General features: G+C 42.1%; 1 protein-coding gene across 1 annotated transcript in view; it reads left to right on the top strand.

The window, feature by feature from the left end:
- Nucleotides 1–3,689: 3,689 nt before the first annotated feature.
- MUC20 (mucin 20, cell surface associated) overlaps nt 3,690–15,671 on the top strand; it is a 31,834-nt gene continuing 19,852 nt past the window's right edge. Inside the window, exons 1-3 of the mRNA XM_037131852.2 lie at nt 3,690–3,787; nt 10,993–11,187; nt 11,593–11,687. The gene's annotated coding sequence lies outside the window, so the exon portion shown is untranslated. The remainder of the gene's footprint in view (nt 3,788–10,992; nt 11,188–11,592; nt 11,688–15,671) is intronic.

Here is a 15,671-nt window from a genome sequence, read left to right as displayed (position 1 = left end):
TATGTGCGTCCTCCTTTTGTAGTTGAGCTTTGGGTGCTCTTAGCACATAAATCAGAGGGACTGGCAAATCAGAGGGATTTATTCCCTAGGTTGATGGACTGTGAGGTGTATCTGTAATTAAAGTAGAGATGCTGTTCAGGGTCTGACTCATGAAGCAGGACTCACTTCAGCAGGACTCTGGTGCCCAGCAGCTCTGCTGGTGTGTTGCTTGTGAAGGTGGTTATATGGTGCTCCAGTATGGTCTGAAGCTCTTCATCAGCTGGCTCAGGGGCTTCCCATGAGGTGCAGGGCAAGGTCAGCTGCCACCTCTTCCCTTCCTAGGCCACTTAGCAGATGGCTGCTACTCATGCTGGGCTTGGAAGTGCCTGGGAGGGCCAAACTGTGAACCAAGGATGTCTGCCATTAGGGCCACTTAGCAAGAGGTACACATATGCTCTTGGGTATGGCAGGATCTCAGGGAATTGCCAGGGTTGGGTGAGCAGTGTTAGACTGATAGAGACTCAGGTATAGTACCTGTCTGGACCCACAAGGGAGGATTCAGCAAAGTAACAATGGCCTCTGCCAACACTTGCTTCTGAGAGAAAACTGACCCTCCAGCCCTCATCCTGAAGCTGTAAAATTCACTTTCTTCCTATACATCCCTGGCTTTTTAAGCTGCTACCCCAGTGCTGGAGCCAAGACCAAGTGAGTCCAAGTCAGCTTGTGGGCCCTTTAAGAGGACTGCGTGGGACTCCAGGAGCACTCTGTTTCACTCATCCACAATCCATGCTGGTTTTCACAGCCAGAAGTTATGGGGACTTTTTTTCCTGGTGCTGGAACCCTGTGCTGGGAACCTGTTGTGGAGCTGGGATCCTCTCACTCATCAGAGGTGTCACCATAGATGAGATATTCCTTCTGATTTTTAACCACTACTGGGGACTGCTTTGTGTGGTATCAGAGACTGTAGCCCCACACAAGCTAGGCCTTTGAAAAAGGCCTGTAATACTTGACCGGAAGGCCAAGATTGCAGGAAGCAGGCATGATCCAATGTTAGCACTGAGTGTTCCCGTGGGAAATCAGGCCTGAAGAATGCATTGTATACTTTGAAGCTTGTTTTGCTTTGTATGGCTCTGTTGATATAAACCGGATGTTTAAGTTCAAGGTCCATAAGGAGTGAACTCCTTATCTCATGAAACATGCCTTAAAGACCCTCTGGTGTCAGCATTACTAACAGACCCTGACCTGAGGCAGACCTCTGTGTTCCTTCCATTGTTATCTATAGATAATACCTGTTTTCTATAACTATAGCCTTTTGTCATTGATTGAAGAGCTATGCATGCTGTGCACCCTTACACATACTGATCCCCAAAAAAAGACATTTCAGAGAAGGGCTTGGGACATTCTCCACTAGAGGGAATCACCACCCCCTTTCCCATAGAACAGATTGTGTCTGGGATGACTCATTTCATCTGTCACTGGGAGTACTCTGTAAGATGGGGTTCCCCTCAAACCACCAGAATTTCCATCCTTTTTAAAGCTGAATAATATTCCATTGTGTGTATATACCACATTTTTTTATCCATTCATACTTGGGTTATCCATTAGACACTTGGATTGCTTTCATTCACTTTTTGGCTATTGTGAATAATGGTCCTATAAACATTGGTGTACAAATATCTGTCCATCCTCTGCTTTCAATTCTTTTGATATATACCTAAATGTGGAATTGCTGGATCATATGGCAGTTCTGTTTTTAATTACTTGAGGAACCCACCATATTGTTTTTTATAGCATCAGCACCATTTCACCTTCCTATCATAGCGCAATATTATACAGTAATGAAAATAAATTATGAGAATTAAATGTACGACATGGGAACTGCTAAACATGTCATTCCCTTCCTTGGAACATTCTCCCACCCCACCCAGTGCTCTGCCTGGATAAATCCAACTCATCTTCTAAGTTTGGCATAAGCAGTATACTTCTGAAAAGTCTTTCCAGTCCCCTGCTTTCATCCCACCTCCCAGGCCCCTGTTAGGTCCCCATCCTCTGTCTCTCCCTGTCATAGTCATCATCATATTATATTATAATTGCCTGTCATTGTATGCCTCTTTTACTACTAGACTGAACTTCTTAAAGGCAGAACTGTATCTGTCTTGTTCATTGCTGGATCCTCAAAGTTGGATTAGAATGGATGTTAAATAGTATTGTTAATTGATGAGTTTTTTAAATGTGGCAAAGTGATAGCATTTATAGTCCTGAGACCCCCCTCCCCAAATATTTCTATGTCCCTTGAAGCAAATATTCATAAGCTATGAGTTTCTGCACTTTCTATTTCTATCTCATAGTACCCCTGGAAGGGACTTCTGTGGGTCATTGTATCCCATCTCCTACAGAGTACAGTCTCCATCATGGCCTCCCTGGACGTAGTTTTCCAGCATGGCTCAAGCAATTCCAAAGATCATCACTATGTGGTTATGCATTGTGTGTTATAGAAATCGTAACTAAAAATAGCAAACAAACAGAGGTTTATTTTTTTCACATTCTAAGAAGCCCCAAGGAAGTGATAGGTAACCCTGGTTTAATTATTCAATGATGTCTTTGGTGCCCAGGCTTTTTCCGTCCTTCTGCTTCACTAGCTTCAAAATATTGCCTCTCCATCCTTGTGTGATCGTTGCCTCATGATTATAGAATGACTGCCACAGCTCCAGGCATCACATTACATTAAAGACAAAAAGATAGAAAAGGGGGCATTGCCAGCAAGCTCCCCTGTGCTGCCTGCCCATTCTATAAGAAAGAAAAACTCAAGAAGTTCTATAGCATATTTCTATCTATGTTTTGCTGTCCAGAACTATATCACTAATCGCAAAGTAAAGGGAGACTAGAAAGTTAAGATCTAACTCTTCTGGCTTCTAGAGTGGAAGGTGATAGGGTAAGGATAGGAGTGACTATTGAGGCTGTTTTGTGCAGCCACTGTCTGTTTTAAAACAGACCCTCTGCCACATGTAGGGATTGAACAGAAACCTGGTTGGGCCAAGGACAGAACTGGTACCACATTATAGTTAGAAATTTCCCAAGTGACCAATGGAGTCACCTGATTTTTCATTTTCCTATCATGAATATTGCCCTCAAATATCTACCCCACCTTCTCCTATTCTCTGCCCCTCAAATCTTCTGTTCAACTTTTAATAGCCATGTAATGTATACAACTTATACCAACTCTGGGGTTAAGTAGGGAATAAAGCTGCTGAGCTGATTCTCCCAAGGGGTGTCTCTGAGTACCTCCATGACATTTTGGTGAAAAGAACACTGGATGGGAACAAGGAGGTTGGGGTTCTCACCTCAGCTTTACAATATTTGAGCTGTGTGAAAATGGGGCACTGCTTGTGTTCTTTGGGCCTCCTTATCCTTGTCTACAAAATGAGAGGGTCAGACTAGATGATGTCCCAATTCCCTGACAACAATGTCACTCTGATTTCTCTGATTCTGCTCTTTTCATGGGCTCTGAAGACCCCAGGAGATGAAAAAATAGTGGTTTGACTGCATTACCTTTGCTTGTGCAAGCTATTCTAAGCAGCTGGGACACTTGTGTCACTCACTATCTTGGTGCCACACCCCAGCCCTTGCCCAGGTGTCAGCTGGCTCCTCCCTAGGGGTGCAGATAACAAATGAGCTTGCTGGAATGGGATATTAAAAGCCTCAGCCTTGGTCCCTGAAACACTTGGTTTCTGCTCAATGCTTGCAGCTATGTGGCTGGTTCTCCTACTCCTGCTGTGGCTGAGTCCTGTTGCCCCAAACTCAGGGACAGGTGAGGAGCCATGCTAGGAGGTCAAAGGGACCCTGGTCTCTAGGCTCTTTCTTTCCTCCCTCTTTCCCTTCCTCCCTCCCTTCCTTCCTCATTCATCCAATCATTCATTTGATCATTTATTCATGTATTAATTTTTGTCCCTGCATGATCCATCTCCTGGGGGCTAATGTTTAGTAATTCATTAATTAATTCATTTATTCACATACTTACTAAGCACCTGCTAGTGCTTAATGTGGCTTTTCTGTGTACTATCTTTATATTTATAATTGATGATTAACTTAGGAAGGTTTGTTTTCACTGGGAGTCCAGAGGAATGTCCAGAGGGGTTCCTGTGGATAGAAATATCGTGTAGCTCTAGAACGTGCACTATTGGGTGGGGGAATGAGGAAAGGTGGTGTGACAAAGCCAGATTCAGGTTAATAGGCTGACTCACTGGTCAATGGCCATGCACCAACCTGTTAGGTTTGCTCAAATGTCCCTAGAAATGCTATGGATGGATAAAGTTGTATTTATCAGAACTTCTTTAGGGGAAAGCTAGATGTCATTGGTGGGAATATAATGGGAATGGGAACCTTAAGGGACATGCTTAAGTAATAACAAGCACATTAAATTTCTTTGTAATAAAGGACTTTGGGGAAGGGCAGGGCTTCAGTTTTGCTGAGTGGGGTTTGTGAGTTTGGGGCTGGAGCAGGATTTTTGGGAACCACAGAGAGGAGGAGGAGGCTACCTTTTGCCTGCCTTCCTCACCCTACCCAGCAGTGTGTGAGCTCACCTCTTCAGTACAATCATAAAACATGTTTAAAGAGAATTGCTCTGGAGAAGGTGTAAACTATTATTGTTGGTTTCTTCACCCAGCCCTGTTTGGGCCTGTTCCTGGCTCTACAGCTTGTGCCTTTTTTACAAAGTATATTTTATTGATTATGCTATTACAGTTGTCCCATTTTTCTCTCCTTTATTCCCCTCTGCCCTGCACCCCACCTCCCGCCAGCATCACCCACCTTAGTTCATATCCATGAGTCATACCTGTAAGTTTTTTGGCTTCTCCATTTCCCATACTATTCTTAAGCTCCTCCTGATTATTTTGTACTTACCATGTATTCTTCTTGTTCCCTGTACCATTTCCCTCTTTCTCTCCCCATATCCCCAGTGATAACCCTCCTTATGATCATTGTTTCTCTGAATCTGTTTCTGTTCTAGTTGTTTGCTCAGCTTGTTTTTGTATTTGTTTAAGTTCAGTTGTTGATAGTTGTGAGTTTGTTGTCATTTTACTGTTTACAGTTTTGATCTTTTTCTTAGATAAGCCCCTTTAACATTTCATATATTAAGGGCTTAGTGATAAGGAAATCTTTTGACTTGACCTTATCTGGGAAGCACTTTATCTGCCCTTCCATTCTAAATGATACCTTTGCTGGATACAGTAATCTTGGATGTAGGTTTTTGTCTTTCATGACTTTGAATATTTCTTTCCAGCTGCATTTCTTTTGAGAAGTCAGCTGACGGTCTTGTGTGAACTCCTTTGTAGGTAACTGTCTCTTTTTCTCTTGCTGCTTTTAGGATTCTCTCCTTATCTTTCATCTTGGCTAATGTAATTGTGATGTGCCTTGGTGTGTGGTGCCTTGGGTCCAACTTCTTTGGGACTCTCTGAGCTTCCTGGACTTCATGGAAGTCTATTTCCTTTGCCAGATTGGGGAAGTTCTCCTTCATTATTTATTCCAATAAGTTTTCAATTTCTTGCTCTTCTTCTTCTCCTTCTGGCACCCCTATGATTCAGATGTTGGAATGTTTAAGGTTGTCCTGGAGGTTCCTAAGCCTCTTCTTGTTGTTTTGATTTCTTGTTTCTTCATTTTGTTCTGGTTGAATGTTTATTTCTTTCTTTTGCTCCAAATCATTGATTTGAGTCCCTGTTTCCTTCCCTTCACTGTTAGCTTCCTGTATATTTTTGTTTATTTCACTTTGCATAGTCTTCATTTTTTCCTCTATTTTACAACCATACCCAACCATTTCTGTGATCACCCTGATTACCAGTGTTTTGAACTCTGCATCTGATAGTTTGGCTATCTCTTCATCACTTAGATGTTTTTTTGGAGTTTCAATCTGTTCTTTCATTTGGGCCATATTTCTTCATCTCTGCATATCTGTTACATCGTAAGGGGAAGAGCCTCAGGTATTCACCAGGGTGGGGTAACTCATTTGGCTGTGTTTGGGTGCTATATGTGGGGGAGGGGTCATAGAGGCAACTGATCGATGTTTTTCTCCCTCCCCTCTCCTCTCTTTAAAAATAAATAAATAAAATTTTTTTTCTTAAGATATACAAATGGCCAATAAGCTCATGAAAGGAGACATCATTAGTCATCCAGAAAATGCAAATCAAAGCCGCGATGAGATACCACTTCACACCAAGTAGGATGACTAAAACAAAAAGAAAAGAAAACAAGGTTAATGAGAATGTGGAGAAATTAGAACCACATGCACTGTAGTAGAATTAAAATGTGTGTCTATGCCTCTTGCTCAGCTCTTGGCTGGCTTTCTGTCACTTCCCTGATACCCACAAGCAAACTGGGCTCTTCTGGTGCTGATTTCTGGGTGTGTGGGCTTGTGTACTTTCTAGGAAACTTTGAGTCTCTTCAGTGAACTGTCCTGTGAGGCTGGGAGTTTCTCCTGCCACTGCAACCCACACAGGTTTTTACAGTCAGAGGTTTTGAGTCTTTCTTTTCCCAGTGCTGTTACTCTGGGTTGCACAAACTTTCTCATTCCCCAGTTGTTCTTTCCAGTTTATCTACATACAGATGTGGAATCACCTGTTCCACCAGCTGCCACGTCACCTGCCTGGTTCTCCATCCACCACCTTGTCATGTGTCTCTGCCCCTCCTGCTAAAGAAGAATGCCTCCTCCTCTTCTAAAGAAGAATGAATGTTTCTTCTCTAATGCCTTGGTTTTGGGACTTCCATACAGTTTGATTTTCTGGCAGTGCTGGCTGTTTTTTTTGTTATTGTTCTTAAATTTGTTATTGTCCTCTTTTGGTTGTGTGAGAAGGAAAAGTGTATCTACCTACACTTCCATCTTGGCTGTAAGTCCCACAGCTTGTGCTTCACTAGCCTCTTGATACGAAGCCAATGGGATGATCACGGAGCATCCACCTGAGGTTCCTTACCAGGGAGCCATTTTCTGAGGGGCTCACCACCTCTCCACCAAACCCAGTGGCTGTCTCCTCTTAACTGCAGCACAGCACTTTCCATACAGTATGAGAACATACTGGTTACTTGTAGTGTGATGATTCTCTGTTCACTAGACTGAACTAGTGAAAGGTGTTTTGGGGGTGATGCTGGGGCAGGGCAGTGGAATGTATCTCCATGATCCACCATGGCACTTGGCTCAAAGAGTCACTCAATAGACTGAAATGAATGAATGAATGAATGGGTGAGTGAATAGGTGTTTGCTCACTATGCAGTTGGACTTCTTTTCCCTCACTGTGCTGTCATTTTTCTGATGTTGCCAGTCAGGACTATTAGGAACTGTAACCTTCTTCTGGCTCATGGACGCTGTGGGAGGTCAAGTGTGAGCCCAAGTTCAATTCAGAGCTTTTAAATTAAATTAAGTAAAAATTATTTGGCACTAGATATACAAAAATGCATTTCCTGCCCTCCAGTTTCTGGTATGAAAGACAGATACACACCTCCAGAAAGAAGGCTGTAACAATATGGAGATAGGTATTGGTGCTATGTTAGAAGTTAAAATCAATATGTTTTAGGAGTAAGAGAGAAAGGTTAATCCCAGTTGAGAGGATGTAGAAAGACTTCTCAGAATAGATTGATTTTATTTTTTAAAACTATTATGAAAAATTTCAAACACATACAAAAGTAGAGAGACTAGTATAATGAATCTATTGGCTAACTTCAAAATTATTAACCAAGTTCTTATCTAACATATTTTAAAAATATAACCAAAATAGTGTATCAGAGCTGAAATAATTAAAGTAATTACTGTTATTTAATGCCTATCAATGCACATATTTCTCTGTCAAAAAGGACATTTTGTAGTTGATTCATTTAAATCAGGATCCAAACAAAGTTCATACATTGCATTTAACTGGTATATTTCCTAAAGTCTCTTTGAATCTATATCCAACCCCACCTTTTTCTTATGCTCTTAATTTGTTGAGAAGAAACCAGGTCATTTGTCTTGTAGAATGTCCTACCCTTTGGATTTGTCTAATTGAATCCTTGTGGATATTTCTCTGTCTTCTGCATTTTCTGAAATCTGGTAGTTAAAATTCATTTCTTTTGGGAGGGGTATTTATAGCTGGGGCTTTGTACTTCCTATTGCATCTCAAAGGAGACATACAACGTTTAGTTGCTCTACTTTCACTGGTGTTAAACTTGATCAGCCTGCTGCATCCATTGTAAGTCTATTATACTAGTTCCCTCTCAGCTGTTCTTTAATGGTTTTAGCCTCCGCTGATGATTGTCCATTAGATTCCTTTGTTTTATTAGTGGTTTCAAGATGGCAGTTCTCTAATTCTGTCATTCTTTCTGAATTTATTAGCTGGAATTCTCCTATAAAAAAGATATTTCCCTTTGGTTGGTATAAAAAATTGGATAAATGTTTGATTCTTCATTTGTCATTTTCAGAATAATAAGCTAGTTCCTTAGCAACCCTGGGGAGGTTGAATTTAAACATGACCTTGAAAGATAAGAATGTTTTCTGCTACTGTCTATGGAAGGAACAGTCTTTTAAGAAGAGGAAACAGCTTGAGCAGTGGCTCAGAAGCAGAAGCATACAGGGTGTTTAGAGAATGGCAGAGGTTGGTGGCAAGTGCAACCAGAGGCCTTTTAAGTGTGAACCCTGAGCGTGGTGTGGTGGGAAGAGCAGGTGAAAAGTCAGGATTGCTGGCTCTACTTCCAGCTCTGTCACCCTCTAAGACAGGACCTTGGGAAAGTGGCTTTTTTATTTCTAGATCAGTGGCTTTTAATCTTTTCTGGCTATAATCTACATTGATAAATATATTTCACACTGTGATCCAGTACCTACATGCATATATATAAAGCAAAAATTTTAAACTCCAATTTACACTTATGTAAACAATGTATGTGAATATTTTCTGTTCCATCCTATCCTATCCTATCCTATCCTATCCTATCCTATCCTATCCTATTCCATTCCGAAAAATGTTTGTCATGACGACTGAATTGATCTTTGACTTACAAATGAGCTACAACCCTTGTTTGGCTGGTCTCTGGGGCTCTTTTCCAGCTCCAGTTCTCTTTGTTCCATCCCTGGCATTGGTGGCAACCTGAGGCTGGACTGGGCACTTGGGAAAAGGGATGTGAGAAGGGAAACTGATCATTTACAGAAGACTCCTGAGCTAAACAACAGGCAGAAGCCAGGCCAAACTCAGAGCCTCCACCCTGGCCCAGCCCAGCCATCTCACCATTACCTTAAGAGGTCTGAGCCCCCAGGCCGCTGGTTCCCCTTTCATCAGACACCTGCTGGCCCCTGTTTCCATAACATGCTGGGTTGGCCACACCTAGCCCTACATTCTCTCAGAGGCCTGCTCCCTGTTGATCATGTCAACTTTGGAAGGCCCTATAATTTTATTTCTAAACAAAGCCCCAGGCAGGTGCTAATGCACCAGCAGGCAATTGGGAAGGTCAAGGTAAAGTAGAGAATATTATTGAGAGTCCTGGACATGAGAACACCTGGGGCCTATTTCCACCTGAGCCACAGAATTAGCATGTAACCTGGACCATGGTCCCTATCTGCCAATGCCTTGCTTTCCCCATCCTTTAAAGAAGATAAACTCCCTCATCATGAAGTAGATGGTAGGAGAATCAACAGTTCATTCTGTTCTGTGGCTGACTAATATTCTATTATATAGATATACCATATTTGTTTTATCTATTCCTCAGTTGATGGACATTTGAATTGTTTCCACTTTTTGGCTATTATGAATAATGCTGCTAAGAACATTCATGCAAATTTTTATGTGAACATATCTTTTCAGTTCTCTTATGAATATATCCAGAAGTGGGATTGCTGAACCATATGGTTAACTCTATGTTAAACATTCTGAGAAACTGTCAAACCGTTTTTACTGTCAAACCCTTTTTCAAAGTGGTTGTGCCATTTTATTTTTTTTAATTTTATTTATTTATTTTTAGAGAGAAGAGAAGGGAGGGAGAAAGAGAGAGAGAAACATCAATGTGTGGTTGCCTCTTATGTGGCTCCCACTGGGGACCTAGTCTGCAACCTAGGCATGTGCCCTGATTGGGAATCGAACCAGTGACCCTTTGGTTTGCAGCCCACGCTCAATCTACTAAGCTGCACCAGCCAGGGCCTGTTTTTAAATTCTACTACAGTGCATGGGGTTCCAATTTCTCCACATTCTCATTAACCTTGTTTTCTTTTCTTTTTGTTTTAGTCATCCTACTTGGTGTGAAGTGGTATCTCATCGCGGCTTTGATTTGCATTTTCTGGATGACTAATGATGTCTCCTTTCATGAGCTTATTGGCCATTTGTATATCTTCTTTTAAGAAAAAGATATTTTATTTATTTATTTTTAAAGAGAGGAGAGGGGAGGGAGAAAAATATCAATCAGTTGGCTCTCACACGTGCTCCAACCAGGAACAGGGCCTGCAACACAGGCATGTGTCCTGACTGGGAATCGAGCTGGCAACCTCTTGCTTTGTAGGATGATGCTCAACCAGCTGAACCATGCTGATCAGGGCTGGATATATTCTTTGCCCATTTAAAAGTTGGGTTGTTTGTCTTTTTTGTTGTTGTTGTGTTGTGGGAATTCTTTACATATTCTAGATAAAATGTTTTTATCACTTACATGATGTGTATATTGTTTCTCCCAATCCATGGGTCGTCTTTTTACTTTCTTGATAGTACTTGATACTTAAAGGCACAAAACTTTTAATTTTTGATCAAGTCTAGTTTGTCTACCTTTTCTTTTGTCACTTATGCTTTTGGTATCATATCTGAGAAACCATGACTTAGTGTAAGGTCATAATAATTTACATCTTTGGATTTGCCTGGAAGATTTATAGTTTTAACTTTTACATTTAGATCTGTGACCTATTTTGAGTTCGTTTTTGTATATGGTGTGAGGTACAGGTCCAAATCCATTCTTTTGCATATAGATATACAGTTTTCTAACACCATATGTTAAATACCTCTATTTTTAATGTCTCTTTTTCTGTAGGCAGCTGCTCCCAACCCCAGCCCCTCTGCTGCCTTGGAACAGATCACCACTGCAACAGAGGGAGCTGCTACTGTGATGCATTCTGCCATGTGGTACCTGACTGCTGCCCAGACCACCATGCCCTCTGCAACCCTGGTAACTCACATGCAGGCTCTTTTCGACCCCCAGCAGAGCCGGGTGCTGTGACTGACAGAGGTACGCCCCTGTACTTCAGGCCAAGTCCAGGATGTAAATGCCTGAGGTCCCTAATAAGCCTGTGGTCCTTGAAGTCTGTCCATTTTATGTCAAAATTGCCTACACATTCCTTCCAGCTTTGTTTCCTCACTGCTCCTTACCACCTACTGTCCCTTCTGAGTCACTTTTTCAGGTCCCACAGGGAGAGGTTAAGCTGTTGGTGGTTGGGGATCAGGGTGGAGAATAGGGTGGTTGGGTTCTACCTAACTGCTCCACCTTCTCTTGCAGTGTAGATGCCTCTTGACTGTCTCGTGTAGACTTTTGATGACAGGCAGGAGTCTGCAGAGAGGTGCAGAGGATGTTGGGCAGTAGCACGGGGATGGAAGGCAAGGACGAGCACAGGAGCTTTCATCCCATGTTTCCCAGTTTCTCAGAATACCAAGATGGTGCTGCAGATGGTGTTGAGGGTGGAGGATGCACCAAATGCTGCCAGAATCAATGTCGACAGGATGCAGAGCATGGTGAGTGCCCTAGAGATTCTCCCAGAAAGGGTAGTGGCAACCTGCTCCTGCCTCCCTGGCTTTCAGGCCCCAAAGTCAGGGAGCAATTGCCAAAGTCAGGAAAGAGGCCTGAGCTGGGGCAGAACTCCAACACAGCTGTGGTTTTAGGGCTAGAAACCAGTGTTTCTACCCATGGACTCTGACTCTTGGATTTTATATAGTTTTCAAGTGTCATGAAATATTATTTTTCTTTTAGCTTTTTTTCAACAACTTAAAAGTGTAAAAAAAATTTAGGTTTATTCATTGATAGTTCTGAGTTTGTCATTTCACTCGTCATATTTTTGATATTCCTTTTCTTTAGATAAGTCCATTTAACATTTCATATAATAATGCCTTGGTGATGATGAACTCCTTTAACTTGATCTTATCTGGGAAGTACTTTACCTCCCCTTCCATTCTAAATGATAGCTTTGCTGGATAGATGACTTCAAATACTTCTTTCCAACCCCTTCTTGCCTGTAAGGTTTCTTTTGAGAAATCAGCTGATAGTCTTATGGGAACTCCTTTGTAGGTAACTCTTTCCTTTCCTCTTGCTGCTTTTAAGATTCTCTCCTTATCTTTAATCTTGGATAACTTAATGATGATGTGCCTTGGTGTGTGCTTCCTTGGGTCCAACTTCTTTGGGACTCTCTGAACTTCCTGGACTTCCTGGAAGTCTATTTCCTTTGCCAGACTGGGGAAGTTTTCCTTCATTATTTGTTCAAATAAGTTTTCAATGTCTTGCTCTTGTTCTTCTCCTTCTAGAACCCTATAATTCAAGTATTGGAATGTTTTAAGGTGACCCAGAGATTCATAAACCTCTCTTCACTTTTTTAAATTCTCATTTCTTCATTCTGTTAGGGTTGGATGTTTATTTCTTCCTTTTGTCCCAAATTGTTGATTTGAGTCCTGGTTTCCTTCCTGTCACTATTGGTTCCCTGAATATTTTGCTTTATTTCATTTTGGTATCTTTCACTTTTTCTCTCATTTTTCAACCAAACTCAATCAGTTCTGTGAGCATTTTGATTACCAGGGCTTTAAATTCTCCATCAGATAGGTTGGCTATCTCCTCATTGCTTAGCTCTCTTTCTAAAGTTTTGCTTTGTTCTTCCATTTTGGCCCTATTTCCTGGTCTCTGGGCACCTGGTAAGTTGTGAGGGGGTGGGGCATTAGGTATTCATCAGGGCAGGGGAACCCTCTTTGTGGCACTGTAGGGGAGGGGCCAGAGAGGGAACAATGCAGTTCACCTGCTAAGCTCTAGCCCACTTTCCAGCAAATTCTCATGTGAGACTGGGAGTTTCTCCCACTGTGACAACCCACAGAGTCCACAGCCATCTCTGAGTCTTATTTTTCCACTCAGTCAGCCCCACTCATGTGGCCCGTCACCTTGCCTTGGGTTCTCTCCATCCGCTGTCTTACCAGTCTTGTTGGTCTCGTTGACTGTTTCTTTAATTTCTTGGTTGTTGGAGTTCCATGCAGTTTGATTTTCCTGGCACTTTTGGCTGTTTATTGATTTTAAATTGGTTGTCATCCTCCTTTTGGTTGTGCGAGGAAGCAAAGGGTTTCCACCTACACCTCCATCTTGGCTGGAACTCTAAATATAAAAAAAATTCTTAACTTGTTAACTATACACAAAATAGGCAGCAAGACAGATTTGGCTTACAGACTGTATTTTGCTGCTTTCTGCCCGAGTCATCCTCTGTCCTTTGCTTTTCTGAGTCCTGGCTTCAGCCCTGACCTTTTCAGAGCTCTCTGACTAGCACTGGAGGTGAAGCCTTGGACCCCATCCTAGCATATGTTGACTCTGAGAAGAGAGAAAGGCAGCACGATGCAATGGAAGAGCCTGGACCCAGAGCCATGTAGACCTGGGTTCAAGCCCTGGCTCCATCACTTATTACTTGGGTGACTTCCTGCAACTCCTTTAGCCTTTTTGACCTTCCCTTTCCTCATTGGTCCCCAGACTTTCTGGCACCAAGGACCAGTTTCATGGAAGGCAATTTTTCATGGACTGGGGTGAGAGGGGTGTGGCTTGTAGATGATTCAGGAGCACTACATTTATTGCGAACTTTATTTCTATTATTATTACATTGTAATATATAATGAAATAATTATACAACTCACCATAATGCAGAATCAGTGGGAGTCCTGAGCCTGTTTTCCTGCAACTAGATGGTCCCATCGGGGGGTGATGGGAGACAGTGACACCGAAAATGTGTTGCTTCTGTCCAGTCTACTGTGTAGTCTCATTTTGGTTGCTGTTGCTGCAGAAAACCCTGCTTCACAAAGACGGGGTGTTGGCAATGGAAGCAGGCTTTCCAGTGTCAATCTCAGAATATTCTACCTTGACTTTAACCAAGAACGTATAAAGATTTGAAGTTGTCTCAAAACATAATTTTAAGCTGTCATTTGTGATCTCAAGCAGTTGATTTTCTTCTAGCACCTGGCTTATTCATAAATGGGTCACGGATCCATTCCTTCCCAGTTCAGGGATCTTTTGTGGTTGGGAAGTAGTGCTCACACTCTTTTGAAAGCTGAAGGGATCACGCACCAGCTGGGAGAAAGAAGGCCCTGGCTCAGTCTCTTTCTATATCTCTACTAATGTTTGAAACATGTCAAAAATCCCAATGTTCACTTGTCGCCCCATAATTCCAGTTTGGTTTTGAATGCAGCCAACTTGATCTGCCAACTTGAACACAGTTGTTCTTGTCCCCTGAAGTGACAAATTGAGTTCCTTGAGCAGTTCGAACATGTCACACAAGTAAGCAAGTTTTGCAACCCATTCTGTGCCACTGAAATATGCTACCAGGGGTGACTGTTTTTCTAAAATAAATCTCCGGAGCAGCTGTCATAGCTCAAAAACTGGCCAGCGATCTCCCTTTAGAAAGTCATCTCACCTCTGTGTGTAAGAGAAGATGTGTGTGCTCTGCGTCCATCCCCTCAGAGCTGCATGAACAGACATGAGTTAAGGGCATGTACTTTAATGTGGTTGATCATTTTAATCACATTCTGAAAAATGTTGTTAAGTTCAGGTGACATTTTTCGGCTAGCCAGCATTTCTCTATGGATGACACGGTGCGTAGACTCACATTCAGAAGTGACCACTTTGACCTGAGTAGTGAAACCAGAAAGCTGTCCAGTCATGGCAGCTGCTCCGTTTGTGCACATACCAACAAAAAATGACCAATTTGGTTTTCCTGATATGTAATCATTCAAAGACTTGAATAGTTCTGCAGCTGCAGTATTGATTGGCAACAAAAGTGCACATAAAGTATGCTCATGCACATCCTCCTGAAAAATATATCACACAAAAACAGACACTGTTGCCTTGTTGTCAGTATCGGTAGACTTGTCAACCTGGATTTTGTACCACAGTGACTCATTAGTCCTCTCTAACAATTGTGCCTCAATACCCTCTGCAATTTCATCAGTTTGTCTGGTTATAGTGCTAGCTGAAAGAGGAGCATGTGCCACCTTTGGAATGGGAGCTTCTAAAAACTCACGACAAATATCCCTAGCAGCAGGCAGGATCAACTCTTCACTAATAGCAAAGGGCTTCTTAGCCTTGGCAATGCGGTTAGCCACTAAAAATTATGCTCTCAGTTCAGACACATTTGATGAAGTGGTGGCCTTGTGTTCATATTTTTTTTCTTTTGAATAACTCCAAAGGCTTGTCTTTTAATGCAGAGTGCTTGGTCTGCAAGTGGCAGGGCAGTTTTGAAGGTTTCATGACTTTGTTGGATAGCTGGTTGTAGGGTATTGGTTTGTTTAAGTCTGGCAACTGTGACTCAGCTCTGTATGGAAAACCTACAGAAGTGAAGTGGTGGACAGGAGCCAGACCTTCAAACTGAGTTTTCCCGTGGGAATCAGGCCTAGACAATGCTTACAGATTGTTATGGCTTGCTCTTGCTAAAACTCCCTCACCCTGGTCTAAAGCAACAAATGTGTATTGTCTATCTTCAAGGTAAT

The sequence above is a fragment of the Artibeus jamaicensis genome, unplaced genomic scaffold, assembly GCF_021234435.1.
Source record: "Artibeus jamaicensis isolate MK-2021 breed Jamaican fruit bat unplaced genomic scaffold, CSHL_Jam_final contig_793, whole genome shotgun sequence".
Taxonomy (NCBI): domain Eukaryota; kingdom Metazoa; phylum Chordata; class Mammalia; order Chiroptera; family Phyllostomidae; genus Artibeus; species Artibeus jamaicensis.
This window is presented reverse-complemented; position numbering and strand designations above follow the sequence as displayed.